The following is a 25,231-nucleotide window of genomic DNA, read 5'->3' on the forward strand; positions in this document are numbered from 1 at the left end:
CCAATCTATAAGAACCCACATGCGGAACAGAAACATGATAATGGGTTCTTCAATCTAGCAGACAAAGTTCTAACAAGATCCAGTGGCTGGAGTTAAAGCAAGATAAATTCAAACTGGAAATGAGGTGCCAATGTGTAACAGTGAGAGGAATAAATCACTGGAACAACTTCCAGACTCTCAGGGCACGTCTACACTACAAAATTAAGTAAGTTGGCATACAGCCACCTCAATAATTGCACTGATTTTTAATATTCACACTATGATGCTTCTGTCGGCCATGCACGTCCTCACCTGGAGGGCTTGCACCGATTTAACTGTCAGTGTGGGGCACTGACAGCCCAGAGCCCAGCCACCCAGGGCCCCATTGTCAGCCCCTGGGGGCGGGGATCCAGGCTGCCAGTCCCCAGGGCCTGACAGCCAGAACAGTCAACTCAGTGTCTACACCGACACTGCGTCAACCTAACTACATTGACCTAAGCTCTATGCCTCTCACAGAGGTGCAGTTATTAGGTCAATGTCGAGGGCGACTTACATTGGCAGGAACAACGTTGTAGTGTACAGAGCTAGGCCGATGAAAGTTGCATTACATCAACCTAAATTCTGTAGTGTAGACCAGGCCTAGGTAACTGGCAATTTTTAAATCAAAATGGGATGCTTTCCTGAAATATCTGCTCTCGCTCAAACAGGAATTAATTCAGGGCAGTCTTATGGCCTGTGTTCTACAGGTCACCTAGATGATCACAATGGTCCCTGCTGGCTTTATAATCTATTAATCTACCGTAGTAGGTCAAGATCAACTTCAGCCTTCCCACAAAAAGAAAAGGAGTACTTGTGGCACCTTAGAGACTAACCAATTTATTTGAGCATGAGCTTTCGTGAGCTACAGCTCACTTCATTGGATGCATACCGTGGAAACTGCAGAAGACATTATATACACAGAGACCATGAAACAATACCTCCTCCCACCCCAATCTCCTGCTGGTAATAGCTTATCTAAAGTGATCATCAAGTTGGGCCATTTCCAGCACAAATCCAGGTTTTCTCACCCTCTCCCCCCTCCCCCCACACAAACTCACTCTCCTGCTGGTAATAGCCCATCCAAAGTGACCACTCTCTTTAAAATGTGTATGATAATCAAGGTGGGCCATTTCCAGCACAAATCCAGGTTTTCTCACCTCCCTACCCCCCTCCAAAAACCACACACACAAACTCACTCTCCTGCTGGTAATAGCTTATCCAAAGAGACTACTCTTCTCACAATGTGTATGAAAATCAAGGTGGGTGATTATCACAACCTGCTACCACGTATGAAAGCTACAACCTGCCTTGGATTGGACCACAGTTTTAATTAGCACGTTGCACCCCATAATCCTTTATGGGAATATGCTTATGAATGTATACATATGACATAACTGGAATATGTTTTATGCTACATATGCCATGTAACCTATCTCTGTAAAGGTTATGAGCTACTGAATCTATTCATCCTATTTGTATGCATGTATCATTTTTGTATTAGAAGTTACAAATATTGACTGTGTGCTTGTTTGATTTTAAGTAGCCCTAGTAAGGCATTTGATCAGCTTCTTTTGAAAGGAATTTGCAAGTTAAGTGCCCAGTCAAGAAATACTTCATGGACAATGGATCTTGGAAGACTCCAATCCACATAAGGAGTCTACCTGAGGACGTTCAAGGTAGCATGTGAACAATGGCTGCCACCTGTAAAATTCTGAGTCATGCATAGACATGTGACTTGCCCATGTGACTCCAAAACTCCATCTTGTAGCTGGGGTTCTACACAGGGGGAAGGAGGGGGACCACCCACAAAAGAAAGTCTATTTAAGCCCCTGGAAACTCCTCCATTTTGTCTTCAGCTGGCTCAAGAGATAGCCTCCCCACCCCAAAGGATACGTGAAAGAAACTGGAACAAAGGACAGTAACCACAGGGGTGTCAGTGACGGCTGGACCCAGACTAGAAGGGGACTAGTCCGTAAAATAAGCTTACTGGAACATCTCAGAGCGTGAGATTGCATCTGCAATCACTTTCTTACTGTATTAGGTTTACACTTGCGTGTTTTATTTTATTTTACTTGGTAATTCACTTTGTTCTGTCTGTTATTACCTGGAACCACTTAAATCCTAATTTTTTAATTTAATAAAATCACTTTTTACTTATTAATTAACCCAGAGTATGTATTAATACCTGGGGGGCAAACAGGTGTGCATATCTCTCTATCAGTGTTATAGAGGGCGAACAACTTATGAGTTTACCCTGTATAAGCTTTATATAGGGTAAAATGGATTTATTTGGGACTTGGACCCCATTGGGAACTGGGCATCTGGGTGTTAGAGCCAGGAACACTTCTTAAGCTGTTTTCAGTTAAGCCTGCAGCTTTTAGGAGATGTACTTCAGACCTGGATCTGTGTTTGTAGCAGGCAAGCGTGTCTGGCTCAAACCAGGCAGGGCACTGAAGTCCTAAGCTGGCAGGGAAAACAGACTCAGAGGTAGTCAAAGCATATCAGGTGGCAGTCCCAAAGTGGGTTTCTGCGATCCAACCCGTCACAATCACATCTTAGCGAACATGGTAAGAAAACTCCTTTGTTTCTAGTGTGAATGCAGCCAATGGAGCTGATCAAAACGTTTTCTCCAGAAAGGCTTTTCCAACAGAAAGTGGGTTTTTGGTCAAAATGGAACTCTCCATAGAAGATGCCCATTGTTTATGACATTATTTGGTTCTTGGAGAAAAAAAAAATCAGTTTTCAATAAGTGAATTTTTTTCCCCAGTTTTTAGCTAAAAAGTTTTGGTCTTCCAATAACCAAAAGTTTCATTTTTCAGTTTTTCCCAATAACCACAATATTTTGCTCTTCAGTTTCCCAATAACTAAAATGTCTGATTTCTTGGATTTCCAATATCTGAAAGATTTTGCTTTTCAGTTTTTTAGGAAGAGCTCTAATGTGGTGGGATAATTTGCCCCCATCTGCTACCGCGGGGTTCATACACCTTCCAGGGACGCATGTGTGATGCTGGGACAAATGGGCCAGTCCTCTGATATTGATGCTAACTTTCCAGATCTTCTCATCTTTTCACAGCTGTGTTCTGAGTGCATTAAGAAATAAGGGCTGCTAAGATTTGTTGTTTGTTTGGTTTTTGACCTTGCTAATATTTACCCATCCATTTATGTTTTGCTTCTGCAGCAAAAAGCACGGAGCGGGGAATATCACCCTGATTACACTGCCTGTCTAGATGCACCCTTTTGGAGTAATTTGGCTCCATCAGAGGTTTGTGTGTACTGAGTTTTTTCCACAGTGACGTGGCTACTGGTAATATTACAGTAGCACTTACAGGCCCCAGACCAAGATCAGGGCCCCCAGCAGACCCTGACCGAGATTAGGGTCTCCAATGTGCTGGGCACTGCCCAGATCCCAACCGAGATCAGAACCCTCACTGCACCAGGTGCTGCCCAGACCCCAACTGTGATCAGAGCCCTCACTGAGCCCATCAGTTTAGATATCATTTCTCCAGTAAGGAGTGCTGACTGGGGAAATCTCACCCTGCTCAAGTTGTCTGCGGACACATACCCCTTTGGGGTAATCTGGTTTAACTGAAAGCTTGTGTGTAGTGAGGTTTTTGCAATGCCGTGGCAATTAGTTATTATGGTAGTGCCTAGAGGAAAACTACATATTTGGGGAAAGTTTCAGACAAACTGGTTCAGCCCTTTCCGAGAATGAGGTCAGGGAATATGTTGTTGTGCCCATGTTAAAAAAAAAAAAAAAAAAAAGTAGTCCTGGCACATCTTATCTTTGAAAAGTTCTAGTATCTCCATGTTTTGGAGCAGGGACTTGAAATTTGGCCAGGGGCTGGCCTTGGGCTCAGGGAGGTATCTTTTCCAGGAAAATCTGTCCAAATCTGGCCAAGTGATAAGCCTTTGGAAAAATCTCCTTGTGTATAATTTTCTCATGTCCCTTCTTATTTCTGTCCTTTCTAGCGATGCCCAATCTCTTCAATGTCTCCTCACAAAAGAGTTTTCTAAGCCCTTGATCAATAGGAAAAAAGCATTCTCGCCTGTTTGCTAAAAGCAAATATGGGAAACCTGCCAGCATGATCTGCTCCTAAGAGATAAAGTGGCGTTGGCTCTTCTAAAGGTTCAGGGACTCTGCAGCATGGAGGTAACAGCAACAAGCAACAGTGGCTTTGAGATGCTAAAAATGCCAGAAAGATGGCAACTCTTGTTGCATGCAGTTAGCTACTGAAAATCTCTTGGCAGATTCCAAATAATTCCATAGCCAGGGGGGTTGGGGTACTGGGCTGGGAGCCAGGACTTGTGGGTTCTGTTCCCAGCTCCAGGAAAGGAATAGGGCCTAGTGGTTAGAGCAGGGGGGGCTAGGAGTCAAGACTCCTGTATTCTATCCTCAGCTCAAGAGGAGAGGGAAATTTAGTGGTTAGAGCAAGGCAAGGATAGAGAGTCAGAACTCCAGGTTTCTGCCCTTGCCTCAAGGAGAGGAATCTAGTGGTTAGGGGGGTGAGGGAAGACCCGGGAGTCAGAACTGCAGATTTCTATTCCCAGCTCTGTTTCTAACCTCCAGCATGACCTCCCACTCTTTGTCTGTTTAGACTGTGAACCCTTAAGGCAGGAATCAGAGTAGCAGCCGTGTTAGTCTGGATTCGCAAAAAGAAAAGGAGTACTTGTGGCACCTTAGAGACTAACCAATTTATTTGAGCATGAGCTTTCGTGAGCTACAGCTCACTTCATCGGATGCATACCGATAAGCTATTACCAGCAGGACAGTGGGGTGGGAGGAGGTATTGTTTCATGGTCTCTGTGTGTATATAATGTCTGCTGCAGTTTCCACGGCATGCATCCAATGAAGTGAGCTGTAGCTCACGAAAGCTCATGCTCAAATAAATTGGTTAGTCTCTAAGGTGCCACAAGTCCTCCTTTTCTTTTTAAGGCAGGAACTCTCTCTCTCTGTGCGCCTGCTCTTCAGCAGCTGGCAGAATGGGGGCTCCAATCTCCATTGGGACCTCTAGCTGTGACCATTATACTTTAATAGACAAGGGCTTGTGAATGCCTCTGCTCTAAGCTCCTGGGCACAATGACATAACAGTGCTAGGTAGGTATTATTATTCCCAAAGAGGATGTGCCAGAGGAGTGCGGTCATCTCAGGCTCTCTGCAGATTCAGGCAGGTGATGCAGAGCTCGGGGCAGCTCCCCGCTCTCAGAGCAATCAGTTCAGGTTCTTTGCAGACTCAGGAAGGCATGGCTGTATCAGTGACACTTGGGGCAACTTTCCCAACTTGGAACAATCAGCTCTGCCTCTCTGCAGACTCGGCCAGGTGACATATACCTCAGGAACATTTTCCAGCTTTTCTCTTCCACCACAAGAGCTAAAAACTGTCCATATTTTACTGCATGGAAGCTGAGATTCTGCTGCAATAACACGACTCCAGGCACCAGGGCCTGAGTTGGCAGCTTATAGAGCCTTTGCATCAATCCAGTCCTGCCCACCAGATCAAGATGCAAAGTGAGTCAGCAGAAGAGCTCTGCACCATCAATCAACACCTTTATAAAACCCAGCCACCCTGTCCTGAAAAGCTATACAAATACACACACTTACACTACAGCATGACCCTGTCAATTGGTGAGCTCAATACAGAGATAACTGGGTGAAATTTAACAGCTTGTGATGGGTTAGATTATCTTGGTCTGATCTAACAGCTTTAAACTTTATGAATCTCTGACAGCCACCCGCGGTCTCCTCTTTGTGGCCTGCACGCAGTTTTAGCTGCACAACCCCCGCACCTCCACCCGCTCCCCAAACATAAATTAGCCAGAGTACAAGCAGATGCTCCAATTACCAATGCAAATTGCCAACCATTCCGAGCTGAAATTTACAACGACTCCGAAGACATCAGTAACCAAGGCAATAAAACCCAGGCTTTATAGTATTTTAATAATTCTTGTGCTCCCAAAAAATCACCCTCTGTTAGAAGAGGTTGCAGCTCAGATTCATGACTGACCGGCTGTGTAATACCATGCTGAGGGAGCCAGCTGGGCTTAATGGTGTAATAAGTGTGCATTTGTTGCTGCTAAAACAGCACACAATTGGGACTGTCAACAGGCCGCTCATTTAAGGTGGATTTTTTCACAACTGATGTGATTTTTCAGTGTAAAATAGTGAGCCTAAAGATGATCAGGAAAAGGGGGAGCTTATTCTTCCAAAAATTTGGACAGTGTACAGGTATTGTGGGACAGTCTGGGGGGGACTCACTGTCACACAAGCATGGGGATGATTCCACATGAACGTATTACAGATCTAACTCCTGTCTAGATTGGATCACAGGGACTGTCAGACTGGAGCAGAGCCAGGGTCCATCTGGCTCGGTATCCTGTCTCAGACTGCGGCTTGCGCCAGATGCCTCAGAGGAAGGTGCAAGAACCCCACAACAGAATACCAGGGATAATCTGCTCCTTAAGTGGGTCGGTCTCAGCCTGGTCTCTGCTTGGCCAAGCTTGTGAAAGCCTTACACTCAATTCAATGGCATGTCTCTGTCTGTTAGTCCTTCTGTCTGTAATGTGATAACCTTTCAACACCACAGCAAATCAACTCCAAAATTTCAGGGAATGTTCCAGGCACCAGTAGCCATTATAGATTTTGGGGAAAATTGAGGACATATGAAGCCCCTACCAGCTCTTTAGCACAGCCTCAAGCACCTCTGCAATGGTCCATTGATCAAACAACTAGCTGATGGCACATTAGCACCCTCCAGCATAACACCAGCCCCTCCCACCAGTGGATCCTCCCCACAGAGTGCCTGGTGACACCCTGAATGACCCATCACCCAGACAGAAAGCAGAATGTGGGAGAATGGGCATGTATGCACTGCCTCTGGCTCAGGGTGGGAGAATGGTGGTCCCTGGTATGGAGGAATGGGGCAGACAGAACCACAGGCAAGTGGGGGTGAAATTGGGGAACTCTGTTATGGGAGGAGGGGGAGACACAGAGCCCCTGGCCTGGAGGAGGAGGGATGATGTGGGGAAGAGGGTAATGAGGGTTCACAAAGACACCCCCCCACAACCATGGGGCGAGAACAGGGGACCCTGGTACGGGGAAATAAAGGGCACACAGAGCCCCTTGCATGGGGAGGCAGGAGGGAGGTTGGGGGACACAGAGATGCAGAGTCCCTGAAATAGAGGGGGATGTGAAGGGGTCCCCAGGGAGTAGTGAGGGGAGGGGAAAGGAGGGATGCAAGGACTGACAAGCTACAAAGCATGGGACCAGCTTGTACTTACAGGGAGGCTTATACCCTGAAGCAGGAGGTTTAAAATCCCTTCCAGAATGTGTGTTACCTTCAACTATCCCAACTCTGGCTATTCTCCTTCTCCAGATCATTGTCCAGTCCTCTTTTGACCTTGCTAAGATCTTGCCCTAATGACTTCCTGTGCCAAGGAGTTCACCAGGCTTGCTACACATTGGCAGGGGAGAGTGGGGGAGATTTCCTTCCCTCCATCTTTGGATCTGTTGCTTTTTAATTTCACCAACTGCCCCCTTGCTCTCTCTTATGCTACCCGACAGGGAGAACGGAGGGTCCCACTCTCTCGTCTCTAGTCCAGTCATTATAGTATAGGCTCCTATCACGTCCCCTCTCCTCCATCTCCTTTCTAAGGCAAGCAGCCCCTGTCTCTGCAATCGCTCTCCGGATGAGCGTACGTGTCTGTGTGGTGTAAACGGGTAATGTGCACTAAGAATGTACCAAGACGCCACATCACTGATTTCCCCTGCAGCAGAAAGTCAGTCTGCAAGGGCCCGTTGCCGGTTACTATTTGGCAACGGGGTGACAATCTTTTTGTACCACACCAGCCTGACTGTGGCCTTCATGCATCAGCCTGATACAAACCTTATTTAATAACACTGCTTGAGGGGGAGTCCTCAGGCAGACAGTGCAAATGTTGATCTAAGGAGGCAGTATTGCCTAGTGGACAGGACACTGGATGGGACTCTCCCTCTGTAAACGCCTACCTGGGGAACAGAAATTTGACACTAGGCTCTGCAGTCTAGCAGCTGAAGGTCTAACAAGAGCCAACAGCTGGAAGTTGAAGCTGGATAAATTCAGACTGGAACAAAGCCCACATTATTAACAATGGGAGGAATAAACCATTAGAACAACTTCCCAAGGGCAGCACCAGCAGCAGCTATATCATGATGGGATGTTTTTCTACAAGATCTTCTCTAGTTCAGCCAGGAACTAATTCAGGGCAGGCCAATGACCTGTTATACAGGAGCTCAGACTAGAACACAGTGTCCTTTCTGGCCTTAGACTCTATGAGACCTGGGTTCTATTCCTGGCTCTTCCACGCACCTGCTGGGTGACTGTGGGACAGTCACCTCTCCGCTGCATGCCTCAGTTTCCCCATCTGTTAAATGGGGATAACGATACCCGCTTCCTCTGTGTAGTGCTTTGAGAACAAAGGGTGAATAGCACTAAAGAAGAGCTAGGGATTATTAGTGCATGAGAACCAGAATGCAAGACCAGTGAGAAACAACCGCGAAGCACCCCAGTCTGCCCACACAGAGAACTGCGTCAGAGGGGGGCCTTTAAAATCATGTCAGTTTTAAGCCTGGTTAGTTTCACAGGTGGAAGCAATCTTGCTGGCTCTTGCGCTTTTACCATGACCCTCAAGGTGTCTGGTATCTTTCTTAAATCCCATGCGCCCAGAGTCCTGGGATTATAGGCAAATCTCAGTTTCAACTGAAAGTAATCAAGATTTTACCCCTCACCCCAGCAGAGAAAGGCAGGAAAACGTGAGCCTTTCCAATCTTGTGATTTTTTGAGGCCGGCGTCCTGAGTTTTTTCAATGCCTGGGGCTGGCAAAACCACAGGGGGGAGTATTTTTTAAGCATTGATTTTTAAGCAGAAAGCATTCCTCAGGAACAAGACATCTGGAAGATTTTTTCAGCCTCCATCACAACAGCTCATCATTTCAACCTCTCACATTTCTGAATGTGCCAGCATACAGTGCCATCTGGAGCCCATAGTGGGTGTCTCAGGCATTGTCAGCATTGTCATCTACCTTTATGACGACAGTTTGGTGGATGTCACACTAGTGATCAGCATGCAAATAATGAGCCATAGTGATAGCGATGGCTCCCCAGGGCTGAGCCTCAACAGCAAGAAGCTGCATAAAGGTTAGATCACACAGAATGGATGTCAGGGAAATTTCTAGCAAGGCAGGGAGAACTAGGAGAAAGTTTTCAGCAGAAACTTTTCTTCCACCGAAAAATGCACATTTGGAAACACTGGAACATTTTGCACATTCATGGTGGTTTTCCCAAATTGTTTCAATCGGAACAAAACCCTTAAAAAAAAAAAAAAGAAGAAGAAGAAATCCCTCAAAATCCCAAGGTTTTGATTCAACAATTTCAAAAGGAAACATTTCAATTTTCCAGTTCAAAATGCCATTTTGGTTCAAAATGTCCTTTAATTTTATTTTTTTTAAAGTTTTAAACTATTTTAAAATGCTCCAACACAAACAAAACATTTTGTTGCAAGTTAAACAAAATGGTTTGCCTGACCGAAAAGTAATTTTTCTCCACTTTTCAATTTGCTGAAAATTTTTAAAAATTTGACTTGTATCGAAAATGTTTTCCTGAATTATCACAGAGCCAAAAATCCATTATTCACCCAGCCGCAAATGCAGGGCAAGCAACCAGTGTCAAAACTCCTGATTCTCCCTTGTAATAATCCCTAGCTCTCAGGGCACTTTACAAAGGTGGTCATTATTATTATCCTCATTTTACAGAAGGGGACACTGAGGCACAAAGAGGCGATGTGACCTGCCCAAGGCCAGTAGCAGAGCCAGGAATAGAAACCACGGCATCACATGACTCAGAGGTAGGGTTTTTAGAAAACTGCCTGCTATCGTGAGAGTTGGCAACACTGTGAGACCATAGGTTGACCAACCACTAGATCAGAGTGCAATGCAGGACTGGCAGGGCAAGTTTCTTTACCGTGTGTTATACAGGAAGTCCAACAGATGATCACAAAGGACTTGGGCTCTTTGCAAATGTTGTATCAGGTGAGGTATTTCTTTCAGTTGAACTAGGGAAGTATTAATGCCACTGGACAAGGCACTGCGGTAAGACCTCATCTGGATACTGTGTGCAATTCTGGCCACCCATGTTCAGGAAAGGTGAATTCAAATGGCAGAGAAGGGCTCCTAGGGTGAAGGAAAGCAGATCTTACCAGAGAAAACTGAAAGAGCTGGGCTGATATGATGAGGTTGGCTGCAACACAAGGGAATTTGACATGATGATCCAGAAGGTTTCTTCCTTTGTTCCTATATGTTACCCTGTGTCTACATGAGAATGCGGCTACAACTGGTTTTTCCAGCAGAAAATGGCCCCAGGCCCTGCACCCACTATCTAGTGAGGATTTATTTCGTGCCATACCATGGAATCATTAAGCCTCTTTAGAAGCAACCTAAGGACAAATGAAGGAAAGCATTAAACTTTTAGAAGTAATTTAGCTCTGCTCAGGACACAGCTGCTGTCAAAAAAAGCCAGCAAGAGATTAGGATGCAGAAGGAACAGGATGGAGAATAATACAGAGAATCCAGCCTAGTCCTTTGCTATCTCAGGCAGCCCCAGCAGAGAATCCCAGTCAGAAGTGTATCCAACTCCATCTTCAGACTAGTGTTTGCCCGCACTGCTCCTATGGGAAGGCTGCTCCAAAACCTCCTGCCTCCTCCTCAGCTCCAGCCTCAATTGATTCCTGACCAGTTTATCCTCATTTGTTCTTGTGCCAACTTTGTCCTTTAGCTTCAACAGCTCTTTTCCCTCCCTGGGATTCAGTCTCTGCTGGTAAGATCAGTTCTCCATTCCCCTGAACAGCTGTGACACTTGTTACTCAAGGGGTTCAGGGTGAAGCAGTACTGTCTGCTCATAGTGCAAGCGAGCCCTGTCTGTGCCCACCAGGGCAAACTCGCCCCAAACTACTGGCTCCTGGCAACACAAGCGCCCCCACTCCAGGCTCCGCAAGCCCCCTCTTCCCTCTGCAGGCAAGCAATTTGCACACCCCAGACCTTAGACTCCCTGAGTCCTTGGGGGCAGAGCAGAGATAAGCTGTGGCTAACTCTGTGGAGATAGTTCTCCCCAGAGCTCTGGGGCACAGGTCCCTCCAAACCTGTCTGTACACCCCCCTGCGTTACACTCAAGTGCACAGTCCCTCAACTTCTGAACCACACAGATTCGCTGCCTCCCATTCCCTGGCTTCACCTCAGTGCAACGCTCTCCAGAGCTCTCAGCATTTAGGGATGTCGATGGTCAAAGCAAAGACACGTTTTATTTGACTAAGCTCAAGCCTGAAGATAAAGATCCAAACTGAAGCAAGTATAAGGATTGGAAACGTGGTAACAAATCAAAGAAAAATATAAAACGCAGTCTTGAGGTTGTACTTCGTAACCAGTCTGCTTCTCTGCCAGTGGTCAGTCCATACATTTGAGAGAGCTGGGACCCACTTCCTGTGAGACATGCTGGCAGGGTATTATCTCAGTAACGGATAACATTTTGAACCCTTCTTTCTCCTATTATACAGTTCCAGACCTTTTGCCTCTTTTCATAACCAGGCCACTTGGTTAACCACAGTTTGCCCCATTGGCCCCCTATTCAAGATCTTTTTCTTGGGCTCTTTTGTGTTTTGTAAAGGCCCAGGCCTGCACCTTATCTAGACTGCGAACACTTGGCTGGGCCAAAGATGTCCATTGTTCCGACTCTAGATTGGCTTAGGTCTGAGAACCATCCCACCCCAGGTGATCAGTTTCACCTCCAGCAGCATCAGAACATGATATTCTACATGTTACATAACTCTTAAAACATTCTCTGTACATATATCCTGCAATAACCATGACAACCAGCGAGTTGTTCGCTTTCAGCAGAGACCACATATGGCCCCCTGGGTTGAAATATCATGAAGATGGCAATCACAGGAAACACGCCCATCTGGGCACATCTAGACAAGTCCTTGGGTATAGACTCATAACTGTACCCCTGCTCTGTTGCCAACATGGGGCACCTGGGTCACATCAGCCTAGGAGCCCTTCTCAGCACCTGGGCCAGTTTGGATTCATTAGGAGAAAGGAGAAAGGAAATGTTTCAATCATTCCCTCTTGATAATTTCGACATCATTGACAATCCTGTGAAACATTTCGATTTTGTTGAATCAGTATTTTCCAACAGAAAAACGTTCCGCTGGGAAATTTTCAACCCACTCTTGCATTAGCAAACCTCAAGTGAGCAATCAGTAAACTCAGTAACTCGTGACTTCCTGTCCTAACCTACTCCCTGGTGCAGACGCAGGTTAAGCCATGCCTGGCATGGAGGATACAATAACATCTGCAGAACCTCTGATGGAAGATGCCACAGTATTAATATTCAATCAAGTGCCTGAGCCGTATTTTATTCTAACCACTCCTCCTGTCATGCTGTTTTGACTGGAAGAGCTGCAGAAGGAAATGAGACACGAGCTAACCAGCCATTCTGTTAGGGTAGGCGAAAGCAATTTGTACAGACAGTTCTCTGCATCGTACACATGCAGCCTTCCCCCACTCTGCCTGGGAAATAAAGTTGACATCAGATACCGTGCTGATCAGTGTAGGCCCAAGGCTCTTTGGGGAAAGAGCTGTCCTTTTGTTCTGTGTTTGTACAGCACCTAGCGCACCAGGCTCCTGGTCCATGACTATGGCTCCTAAGCACTACTCCAAGCAATAGCATTAGCAGATAAGAGACCTACAACCACACTTCTGACACGGATTTAGCTCTGCATCAGAGTTGGTCCTGGGAACTGTATTCCCAGCTACCCTAGCAAAAAAAAAAAAAAAAAGTAATGAAAAGAATTCCCCCAAACCCGAAATTCCATCCAATTTTTTCATTGATTATTTTATTATTATTATTTAATTTTGGGCAGCTGAAACCCAAACATTGTTTTTGGGAACCAAACCAATTCGGCTAAAAGCTGAAAACATTTGGGACAAAAACATGACAATGCACACAAACAGGAATAAATCAGGGGCAGAGGGCTTTTAATCACTGTTTAAACCTGGTTAGCACCCGTTTAACTTTAGGGGGCAAAGCTCTTTGGTTACCATTCAGAACCCCACTGCCTCATGAGCTGATGAACTGGGAGTTTTCTCCATCCCTGGTCTCGTTCTTCCCAGAGTTCTCCAGCAAAACCAGAAGAACAGACTTTCCAAGGTGACAAACAAGCAAAAACAAACCCTTTCAGGTTTTGCATTATATGGCATAAAAATGGCATAAAAAGCTATTTTGGCTGGTTACTGGGAATGGGCGACAGGGGATGATCACTTGATGGTTACCTGTTCTGTTCATTCCCTCTGGGGCACCTGGCATTGGCCACTGTCACAGACAGGATACCAGGTTAGATGGACCATTAGTCTGACCCAGTGTGGCCGTTCTTATGTACAATTCTGGGGGAAAAAACAGCCTTTTTTGGGGGGTAAGATGTTATCAACAAATAAAAGTAATTTTCCATCAAAAAACAAACATACATTTGGATGGAAAAATTTTGAGTGACTCTACTTGGGACTCTTTGAACGTGAATGAAAATGCTAGAGGCACAAACAGTTGTCCAGACACATTAGGGATGGACTGGGAGAACTATGGAAAGTTGAGTCTTCAGCCAGCTGGGAATGTTTGCTAACCCATTTTTTCCATCAAAAAAAGCCAATTAATTGAAATCGAAACAGGGTAAAATTCAACAAATTTTCTGCCTCAAAGAATTTTGCAAAGAAGTTCTGAAATTGTTGAAGTGTGACATTTTCAAATCGGAAGGCTTAGGTTTTTCAAGTCAAAAAGGCTTTCAATTTACTAAAATTTTGAAACGAAGACAAAAAACGTTAAAGAAGAAAAGGTCAAAATCAGAATGAAACCTCTTGGAATTATCTGAATGGTTTGACTGACTCAAATTGATTTTTTTAATATTCGGTTTGTGAAGTTTTCAACTTTTTGTCTCAATGCAGGTTGGGAAAATCATTTCCTGGCCAGCTCCAGTTGAGATCCTACTTAAAGAAAATACAACCAAAGCAATCCCCACACCACATCCCATCCTACAACTTAGTCATGTGATCATGGTGCGTGGTACCTTCATAAAAGGATCCACCCTCCACTTTCTTACAGCCACTGTGTCATTACTGATTTCTGAGTCAGCACCCATTGAAACTGGCTCAGAGTCGTTGTTTCAGGCTCTCTGCAAACTCAGCTGTTCTTCACAACCATAACAGCTAGAGACCAAGGCCTTGTCTGCACAAATACTTTTGGCCAAGCTTGCCAAATCTAACACTCAATTTGATGGCATTTCTTTGTCTGTCTGTAACATGATAACTGGACCACCAAATCCAATCAATCAATTCCCAATTTCTGGGACTGTGCTAGTCTGGTATGGGCACAGGAGGACCCTGGAATGCAGGCAAGGGGAAAATGGGGGTCAGACACGAATGGGGAGTACACAAAGTCCTTGACATGAGGGAAAGGAGTGGGGATACCCTAAAAGAAAGGGGGATGGGAGGGTGGCACCCAGGGAACTTGAATGAGTGTGTGTGTTTGGGGGATGGAAACAGAGGGACTCAAGAAGCTTCTGATATGTGCAGTGAGCTCTGCTGACAGAAGCTATGAAGTGTGTTCCCCTCTACTCATATGGATATAATCCCATTGATTGCAGGGGTGATTTTTTGACTGATCTAGTACAACCCCTACTGTGGATGCAGTTATACCAACGTAAAGGCACCTTGTCCCAGTACGGCTCATTCCCTTTCCTGAACAGGCAACAGCTATACTAATGTAAGGACTTTTATACCAACTCCCTGAGTCCTCAGGGGCAGAGCAGAGCACAGTCATACTGCTTTCATTAGACCCAAGTTGTTAAAGTGGTATTTGGTGGGTGTTGTCAAATGAAAACTGAGATTCATGGATTCTAAGGCCAGAAGGGCTAACTGGGATAATCTAATTGGACCTCCTACAAAACACAGGCCATAAAACAGCCCTGAATTAATTCCTGGTTGAACCAGAGCAGATCTTTCAGAAAAACATCTAATCTTGATTTTAAAATTGCCAGTGATGGAGAATCCACCAGAGCCCTTGGGAAGCTATTCCAATGGTTAATTCCCCTCGCTGGTGAACATTTATGACTTTTTCACGTGTGACTTTGTCTAGCTTCAGCGACCAGCCATTGGATCCTGTTAGAACTTTGTTAATTTCTGATCCCCATCTAGGTATTTAGAGACTGTGGTCAACTGACCCACCCCCTTACCCTTCTCTTTGCTAAACTAAACAGATTCAGCTCCTGCTAGGGTAACCAGACGACAAGAACAAAATATCAGGACACATGGAGGGGAGCCACAGGCTCCCCCCCCCCCCCCCGACCAAGGCTGGCTCTACATTTTTTGCCGCTCCAAGCCAAAAAAAAAAAAAAAAAGCCAGAGTGCCACCGAAGCAAAATATCAGGACAAATGGCGTCCCGACCATACATCGGTCAGGTCGTGGGACAAACAACTAAATATCGGGACGTCTGGTCACCCTAGCTCCTGCAGTCTATCACTGTAAGGAATGTTTTCTGGAGAAAAATTGAGATGTCACCAAGCCAGAGCCTCATGCCCCTCCACACTTTGGAAAACACGCAGAGCTGATTATTTATCCATGAAATGAATGCTAGGATACACCGACACACAGACACCCCAGTAATCAATTCTCTACTTCCCCTCATTCAGAGAGGGAACGAAGATTAATTCTGTTGAAGCATTGGCAGGTAATGCCACAAGAATCAGATAGAGACACAAGATTAGTGGAGAACACTGAAGAGAGAGAGATTTAAAAGGTTTTAAGAGATATTTAAAGGGCAGCTGACATCCCCTTGGAAGGACTGGACCTGTGCCATTCTGCTGGGAGAAAATGCAGCACAGATTAAGATAATATTTAGCATATTATTACTTATGTGTATTATGGTAACACATAGGAGCTAGCTGAGATTGCAGTCCCTATCATGCAAGATGCCGCACAGACCCTGACCAAGATCAAGGTTCCCATCGTGCCAGGCCCTGCACAGACCCCCCCGCCCCAACCAAGACTGGGGCCCCTGTCATGATAGGCACTGCATAGCTGCACAGTGAGAGATTTACCCCCAAAGAGTTCACAGTCTAAAAGGAGGAAAGGTGGCAGGGGAAACAGACATCGAGAGCAGAAGGGACTTGAGCCAGGAATAGAACCCAGGAGTCCTGAGTGGCAGTCCAGTGCCTTAACCACTAGATAACACTGCCTCCCATATATCCTTGGGTGAAATCATTTCCCTCTAATGAAATTGTGCAAACACTAGCTAACGCTAGCTTAATTGGATCAAAGCTCCTGAAAGCAAACTATCTTCTTTGAAAGGCAATCACTTCTCACAGGGTTCAATTCTTATTACTATAAGCAACTTTTACTGGTTAATACAATCACCAGGCTATTTTGCAGATTGCAAACAGGGAGCTCATTCCACAGCAGAGCAGCGAGTAAGGTTTAGGGTTAAACCATGTCAAACAAACAACGCCCTGCCTTTAATTCAATCACTGAGTAATCTGATCAGAACCCAAACCATGTGTATTAGAGGGGCAGGGTCAACTTGTAAATCTCATCAATTTCAGGAGCAATGAGTTAAGACACATCAGCCCTCCACCACTTTGTGTTCTGTTTTGAATTTTCTTGCTTTAAGGCTTATGCTTCTCAAAAGAGCCTGAGGGATTTGGAGACTCAATCCTCATTAAAATCAAAAGCAAATCGGACAGTCCAATTATTCAGCTTTGAAAATCTAAGACGCAATATATTGTTCCTGTGTCATCGTGTGGAACACCAGCACAGGGACAACCGTGAACATGACCATCCACAAGGTGCTGCCAAAGGAAATTAAGCTCTGGCCTGGGTTCTGTCAGCCGAGGTGATCAGAATGCTCCCTTCCAGCCTTGAAATTTGTGACTCTATAATTTAGGGAAAATTACTTTCCTTCTAATCTGCTGACAACAGAAGGCAATAGATTCAGACAAGAGTGTTGTGGCTGTGTGCCCCTAAATAACTTCCGCAGCTATTGTGATCAATTGCTAGCACCGGAGGTTGGCACTATTAATGATACTTTAGGCTCTGACTGAGATTGGATCCCCTTTGTGCCGGCATGACACAGGCCCCAGCTGAGATCAGGGCCATGTTTTGCCAAGTGCTGCACAGACCCTGACTGAGCCTGGGCCCCATTGTGCTCCATGAGTACACAGTGAGACACAGTCTCTGCCCTCACAAGCTACCCCGGTCTCCAGAAACAAAGTCTGGGAGGGGAAACTGAGGCACAGAAAGGGGAAGGCATTTGCCCAAGCTGGCCCAAGAATCTCGTGTCTCAGGACAGACAAGAAGGGGGGCGGGAACAGAGGCACCAAGAAGGGAAAGGACTTGCCCAGGGTCACTTTTGCCAGAAGCTGGGAATGGGCAACAGGGGATGATCACTTGCTGATTACCTGTTCTGTTCATTCCCTTTGGGGCACCTGGCTTTGGCCACTGTCAGTAGACAGGATACTGGGCTAGATGGACCTGTGGTCTGTCTCAGTAAGGCTGTTCTTATGTAGGGTCAGTGGAGCTGGGACCAGAACCCAGGAGCCCTGAGTACACTGGATCATACTGTTTCCCAAGTTGTGTTGCTTCCCCCTAGTGGTCCCCTGGTTTAAGCGCTTCATTCTCAGGTGTTGAAGAGACTTGATCACAGTCATATTAAAAAGCTAGGCACTGTGGGAGGTTCTCCCTAATATTTGCCATGAGTCACTGACGGTTCTCTAAGTTGATCATAAACAAGCCACAGAGCTATTTTACTGGGCACTCACCCATAAAGAAGCCCTGTGTCCACACACAGCAAACAGAGGCACAAGGCATGTTGTACAAGCTTCGCTGAAACACTTAGTTTATAGCTATCAGAAGCCAAAGTACACACAGATTTGAAAGGAAGGGATTGTAGTTAAGTGCCCGGTACGGCAGGGCCCCCAATCTTGGCCAGGGCCCAGGCAGCGCCTGGCGCAACAGGGGCCCTGGTCCATGACTAGGGTTCCTAGACTCTAGTGGAATACAAATAATTATTAGTATTTTAGAAAGCGTGCCATGGGGCCCAGTGGCCTAAGGATAGCCCTGTCTCAGATGTTTTATAAGCCCCTTGAAATAAAACCTTGTGCCCAGGCTGGATTGGTGGAGGTGGTGGGAAGGGAAGGGGGTTTTACCTTTACACTGATTCTACTGCAGCCACTAGTATGCTGCCGGACGCTGGAACAGTATTAATCTCAAACCAGCTCTGCAGCTAATTCCTTTATATTGCTGCATTAGGAGGCAGGAGACCTGCTACATTCCTGACACGCCTGTTAGGTGGCACAAATAAGAGGCTGATCATTGCACAACAGTCAATATCCCAGGCCCCACTCAAAAGGCAGCATGGTCTAGTGGATGGGCACAGAGCTAGAAGCCTGGACACTGGGTTCTGTTCCCAGCTCTGCTACTAGCCTTGGGCAAATACCTTCAGCCCGCAGGTTCGCCCGTTGTCTATTCATGTAGTGAGCTCTTCAGACCAGAGACTGGCTCTCTCTGTGCAGCACCTGGCACAAAGTGGCCCCAGTCTTGGTTAATGGCCTCTAGGCACCAGAGGAATACAAATTAGTAACAGTTCCCCCAGCAGTTCCCGTGCTGTACGTCTTCAAATGGGTGCCTTCAAAGATGCATTGCTACAGCCTGCATTCCAGTCCATAGCCCCCCTCCTAACTGCGGCTGACAGCTGTGTACTCTGTAGAAGACAGCCACTGGTAAACACAGCAGCTTGTGGCATACGGCATTCGCTTCAGAAACACAAGAGTAGATGTAATTGGTGGTTATTTGTATTCCAGTACTGCTAGTGGCCCTGACAGGGGCCCCCACTGTGCCGGGCGCTGCACAGACCCCGACCGAGACCAGAGTAAGCTGTCCCAGAACAAGGTATTAGGTCTCCTGCAATCTGCAAGGCCCAAACCAAAACAGAACTTGAACTCAATGGCTGCAGCATGGGTCAAAGGGCAAAGCATGAATGGTTAGTACAGAAATGTGTTTTCATCTTGTTAGGAACTAAGGTCCTGTCAAAAGAGTCCTCTGCTATCAGAAATCTCCTCCTTGCGGGGGTACTTATAGACCAGGATCAAACCACCTCTTAGCTTTGTCTTGGATAACCTAAATAGACTGTGCTCCTTTAGTCTCTGGCCTATTATTGTGCTATAGCTATGCAGGTCCATTTCCCCGTGTAGACGAGTCCTCACTTTGTTTTCCAAACCACGTATCATCCTTGTGGCTCTTCGCAGCCTCTTCAATATTCCACGAAGTGTGGACCCCAGAACCAGGCACAGAACCCAGTCCTGGCCTCCCCAGTGCTGCATACCTCCTCACTTGGGATTTCAGGTTATTCTTCAAACAACAAAGCTTGGTTTGTTCAAAATGGTAGTGACTGAAAAGCACCAACCTACCACTCTCTCTCTCTCTCACACACACACACACAGTCCTCCTTAACATCTAAGATGCTATTATCCCCATTGTACAGACAGGCAGGCAAACTGAGGCAGAGACAAGCTAAATTACTTGACCAAGGTCACACAGCAAATCTGTGGCAGAGCAGGGAACTGAACCCAGGTCAGCCAAGTTCCAGCTGCTGGACCATCCTTCCACTTCAGAATAACATTTTCAGCTACCAAACATGAGCCAACAAACAGAAAAACAGAGTAAAGACGGAAAGGCAGCCAAGTGGAGCAGCAAGTCACTCCGTACTCCCCTCCATAGAGTTTCCCTTTAGTTAGGTTGACCTGGAGCTTCCTCTAATGACATTTTTCAATGACCTTTTCCTGCTTTCTTGAGCCCTGCTTAAAATTTGCAAATCATTCGCCCTCGAAATGGCTTTCTAGCATACACATTTCTTTAAAGGCCTTGCGCGGGCTAGGAAGAGTGCTGGGCTTCGCTAACACATGCTAGCTAAACCCCAGTTACAGCCTCTGCTAGGGAAAGAGGTTAGCACCTAGAGTGAGATTTTAGGCGACAACCCGACCAGTCACACTTGAGATAAAAGATTTTAACCTTACATCTGCCGGAGAAGAAAGGCTGAGGTTCGGCTGGGTTTAGCTAGCATATGTTAGCAAAGCAGATCTAAACTTGACCTCTCAGCCTCGTCAAGGCAAGGCCTTGTCAATGCAAATTTACAGGCACGTTTTGCATGTTGCGAAGGCCCAAGCATCTCCAAAGGAAATCAAAGCATGCTAAGTTCCACAACGCAACAACCCTCCCGCCGGCAGATGCCTCTTACCTCTGCCAAGGCTGCAAGTTGACCCAACAGCTGAGTTGAACCTTTCTCAATGTGAGAGAGGAAATGCAATCAGCCTGTGGCTCAGAGGTGCACAAAGCTGGTAGACTGCATAGTGGCTAGCCTATTACCTGCCTCCTAGGTAATCCCCTCTCAAAGGAGCTGCTTGGAGGCTGTTTGCAGGAATTCCAGGGCTAATGATTTGCGAGTTTTAAGCAGGGGGCTGAAGAGGCCACTGGAGCAGTAAAGGACACCCAGAGATTGCATCAGGCTAGAGGAAGCTCCAAGTCAACCTAGCTACAAGGAAACTATATGAAGGGGCGTTCCAACAAATTGTGTGAATTCAAAGCAGATTAACTATTCGGGATTAGCTCCCTGTGTGGACTGTTCTTACTCTGAATTAGTTTAAACAACTCCCAATGACTAATAATGAATCAGCCGGACGCGGCAGGGACTCTAGGAGCTGGTAGAGCTCCGTGCCAGTTCTCCTCAAGATAACACGCTAAAAGGAGCAGCGTGGCCGCGCAGTACAAGCAGCGGCCTGGGCTCGCCACCCGAGTACACACCACCCAACCCCTCGGGTGCCTACCTGAGTGGCTACCCTGAACTGCTGCCCGTGCAGCCACGGCCACGGCCACGTGGCTACTTTTAGCACAGCTAGTACTTGACAGTCTACGCACGTGGGGAAGCACACTCCCAGCCGCAGAGGACACAAACTCTCAGTGAGTCAGGGCAGACTGACATTAATTCACTTAGTTACAAGCTAATAGTTACCTTTATCTCCCGGTGAAAGACTGTATATTTCAATCATGGCTGATTACACCTAGCAGATCACTCACTGTATTTGTCTAACATCTGCCTTTTTTTTTTTTTCCTCTCCTCTTCGTTTCTATTCCTCCTGCTTCTGTGAAGTCTCTCTAGAAGGATCCCTCACCCTGCCACTCGTCTCCTCTAGACCTCTCTTTCTATCCATCTTCGTTCCTAAAACAGAAAGACACAATGATTTTTTTTGTAATTTCATTTAACATGTGGTTGGGGTGACCCATTTGTATACCCTTCCCGTCTGCATTACTATAATTGATCGGAAAAAAACAATGACATTTTCCCCTCAAGGAACTTTGGACAAGAAAGTCTTTACATAACTTCACAGATTCTAAGGCCAGAAGGAACCATTAGGTCAACCGGTCTGACCTCCTGCATACCACAGGTCATTTATTTTCACCCTGATACCCATCTATTAAGCCCAAACATTTTAGTTAGACTAGTCTCCTGAGGACTGAAATGCTTTAAAGATGGGGAGGGTGGGGGGGAGGGGGGAAATCTGGTCTACCTACGCGAAGTTCCGAACCAATTCAAAATAAACATTTGGGTGTCAACTCCCGTTTTTGTTTGTTTTGTTTTTTAAAAAAGACCACCACCAAATTTAGTATTGCATGTTAATGCTGAATTGTAACTTTGCCTTAATAAAAAGTTATGCAGACCAACATTTTAAGTCAACGTGAAAGAAACCTTGTTTCTAGTCACCATTTTGATTATAGCATCATTTCATTTTTGGGGAGGTTTCAACAAAACCCAAAGCATTTTAAGTCAAAATTATTTTCTCTACTTGACATTTCAACCAGATAGTGTCATTTTGTGTTAGGAGGATTTTTAATGGAAAAATGAAAGGACATTTTCAGTCAAAATTTGTACTATAAATCATTTTGTTTCAGCGTTGTTGCTGCTGGGTTTTGGTTTTTTTGGGTTGTTTGTTTGTTTATTGGTGTTTTGGTTTCAACCATAATGACATTTTACATCAAAAAAACTTGCTTCTACTCAACATTTCGATTAATGTGTTATTTCAAGGGTCTGTGGTTTTTAAAAACAAACGCACCTAAATGGAATTTAAGTCAAACCAAAATAACAATTCTCCTTTCAACTGAAGTGTAACATTTTCATTTGCTTTTAATTAACGTTTTTAAAAAACAAAATGAGATTTTTAAGGCAAAACTAATGTTTTTCTTTTCAAATCTTGACTTGTTTGGTTTCCCCTGTGGGGAATTTCATTTCATTTTTCACTCAAATTGACATTTCCTGTGAAAAGTGTCCAATTTTGATTGTTCAGCAAAAAAGCTTTCCACAGGAAAAAATTCTGATTAACTCTTTCGTGCTCCTGGTAATGCAGCGTGATTCTTTGTCTCCCTCTAGTGGCCAAAGTATGTATATAAGCTAGAGCCTCTGAGCTAATGGATCTGGTTCTTTGACTAAGTGGTTCAACTGTTTCCAGACTGCAAGTCCTTTTTTCCCATGCCAGGGGTCCATTCAACCAGGACTCTCTCCTTTTTGAGGGCACAACCCACAGGTTTCAAATCTATACTTTAAAATCCAACTCATGCTTTAAGATCCAGTTGGTCCCAGGTTCACTCAACCAGGGGCATTGTTACAATGAGTTCTTTCTTTCTTCCGTGTAACCATCACCCCCCGGAGAACTGGCAGCCCCCTTCCTATCACTTTCAGTGGGTTTGTTAGGAGTCCCTGTTTGGCCCTATAATAGGAAGTTGGTGAACTATTCTGATGCAGGAGCTAGAATAGACTCCAGCTCACCGTGCCACAGCTGAATGGTACAGAGAAACTTCAGGGCTCAAACCAGCACAGCTGACACCAATGCACCCTTTCACATCATTTTGAAGAGTAGATTGTCCCTTTAAATTCAGAGCAGTTGTAACTTGGGTTCCTCATGCTCCCATTCTCCTCTAGGGGCCAGGCTCCCTGGCCAGACTACCCCCACCCGCATGATGCCCCATGGCCATGGACTCCCATGGTGTACTGCCTCCCCTCTCCAAGAGGGGGAACCATGGTACATCATGGGAGATGTAGTCTGACCAGCGTGCTCAGCCTATAGAGGAGAACTGGAACATGAGACATATGAACTACAGCTCCCATGAGGCATCATGACAATATTTCAATAGCGATTTTCAGTCTTAGAATTTTCACCAAGAAAAGGGAGAATTTCCCACAGGACCCCTCCCCCACTTGCCAATTTTCTAGTCTCTTCACTGGCTCAAGGTACAGGCATGCATTAGGAGCATTGGAGCAAGCTAAGCATGGCTCTGCTGAGCTTAGAAGGGCATGGGAAAGGACCCAGTTACTCTAGTGAGTGAGCACAAGTTGCACTGCTGGATGGCTGTATTAAACGGGCAGCACTTTCCTACCCTGCAAACTGGGTGAGGAGTCACTAATCTACCCCTTGGCCCTGAGCACTGAAGAAAATTAAAGAGGGCTAACTTCTGACCTTTGCTGAGTGGGTCAAACACAGCGGGTGGCTTGAACCTGATCTCTCGCAGTTTGCTGTTGCCAAGATTCCCTGCTGGCCAGACTCTTTCACCAAGCTGTTGTCGGCAACTGACCCAGAGCAGGGGAGTGGCAATGAGCGGGCACTACATTTTTTGCTAGCTAAAATCCTAGTATTAACACGTTTCTATCTTAGATCCTAAAAAAGGGTCCCTCAGCTAAGCCCCTTGCCCACTGTAATTGTACACATGCTCCCCCGCCCTGTGAGGCAGGGAGACGGTGTTATCCTATTTTTACACATGGCAAAACCCAGGCACAGAAAGACTATGGGCTTGTCTAGACCACAAATGCTTTACCAGTGTCACAGAGTCACCGGGCGGTGCTCTGGAGCTACTCCATACAAAGCCAGTCAGGACTCTGGGGGAGCCTCCTCTCTCTGAGCACATTGTCACCAGGGCAAGAAGCTTCCACAGCTTCGACCTTCCTGGGTCTCACCTCGGAGCATTCAGCATCCCCTTCCTCCCAGTGTGCTTCCCGCAGCGAGTCCGCCCGGGCGGGGTTCCTGGGGAAGCCAGAGAGCCCTGCACCCCCATCCCCTACAGCCAGCAGGGACTCTCAGCCAACATTTGTAGCACAGAAGGGTTTATTAGCTGACAGGAATACAGCATAGCACAGAGCGTGCTATCACAGAAATCTGTGACTTTCAGCCAAGTTCATCTAGAGGAGTCATGGGCCAGACGGCCTGGACTCCCCCTCTTCCAGTCCCCCAAGCAGAATGCCCAACTTCCAGCGATTGGACCTCCGACACACCCCTTGCTCCTCCTCCTCCTCTTTGGCCTGCTTCCCAGGCAAAAGGTGTCACCTGGTCTCACCCCTCTCCTGGGTCTCAGGTTATGAAGGGCACTGCCACAGCATACGTGCAGTCCACTGGGCAGCCCTATCTGCTCTGAGGGCCTCAGCAAAAATCACACCCAATTCCCACCACGGAAATATTGGTGCAGTACACAGGGAAACAGAGATACACACAGTATTAGTATAGGGCAGTAAGACTCACATGCAACAGAAGATGAGTAAAACCCCACTTCCTCACAACCAGCATAGTTACACCAGGATCACTACGCCAGCAAAGCCGCGTCGTGGAGATGCAGCGTAAGCCAACAGGAGTTCTTCTGCTCTTCTTCACCTCCCTGGATGTTATCTATGCCAACAGAAGCCCTCTTCTGTTGGTATATTTGAGTTTGCCCCAGAGGGTTTGCCAGCCTAGCTCTGTTGGCTAAGGGGGGGCAATCTCTTCACATGCCTAGCCAACATAACTATTCCGACAAAGCTTGGTAGCATAGACTAGGCCCAAGGGACTTGCCCACATACAAAAGCTGGACTTCTGCACCGGTACAGTTAAACCAGGACAATCCTCCAGCTCCAGTGTGTGGACCCAGTTTACGAATATGACAGTGCTTATAAGGGTAGAGCTCACGTCAGTATGGGAAGGGAAGTAAGCCACTTTATACCACTCTCTGGAGTCCACGGTTGGGGGAGGTGTTAATATTAGAGATGTAAAATGCTAAACAGTTAACCAGTCAACCGGTAAG

At 46.1% G+C, this 25,231-nt stretch overlaps 1 protein-coding gene across 8 annotated transcripts in view; it reads right to left on the reverse strand.

The window, feature by feature from the left end:
• Positions 1–25,231, reverse strand: part of PC (pyruvate carboxylase) — a 236,720-nt gene that overhangs the window by 157,172 nt on the left and 54,317 nt on the right. For 5 of the 8 annotated variants that reach the window (XM_073351710.1, XM_073351708.1, XM_073351712.1 and 2 more), the window contains one exon: positions 21,147–21,353. The exons of 2 other annotated variants lie outside the window; for them this stretch is intronic. The gene's annotated coding sequence lies outside the window, so the exon portion shown is untranslated. Of the gene's footprint in view, positions 1–20,375; positions 20,395–21,146; positions 21,354–25,231 lie in introns of those variants that run through there. One more of the 8 variants, XM_073351715.1, reaches the window with a different exon arrangement.

This window comes from Lepidochelys kempii, chromosome 7, assembly GCF_965140265.1.
Source record: "Lepidochelys kempii isolate rLepKem1 chromosome 7, rLepKem1.hap2, whole genome shotgun sequence".
Taxonomy (NCBI): Eukaryota; Metazoa; Chordata; order Testudines; family Cheloniidae; genus Lepidochelys; species Lepidochelys kempii.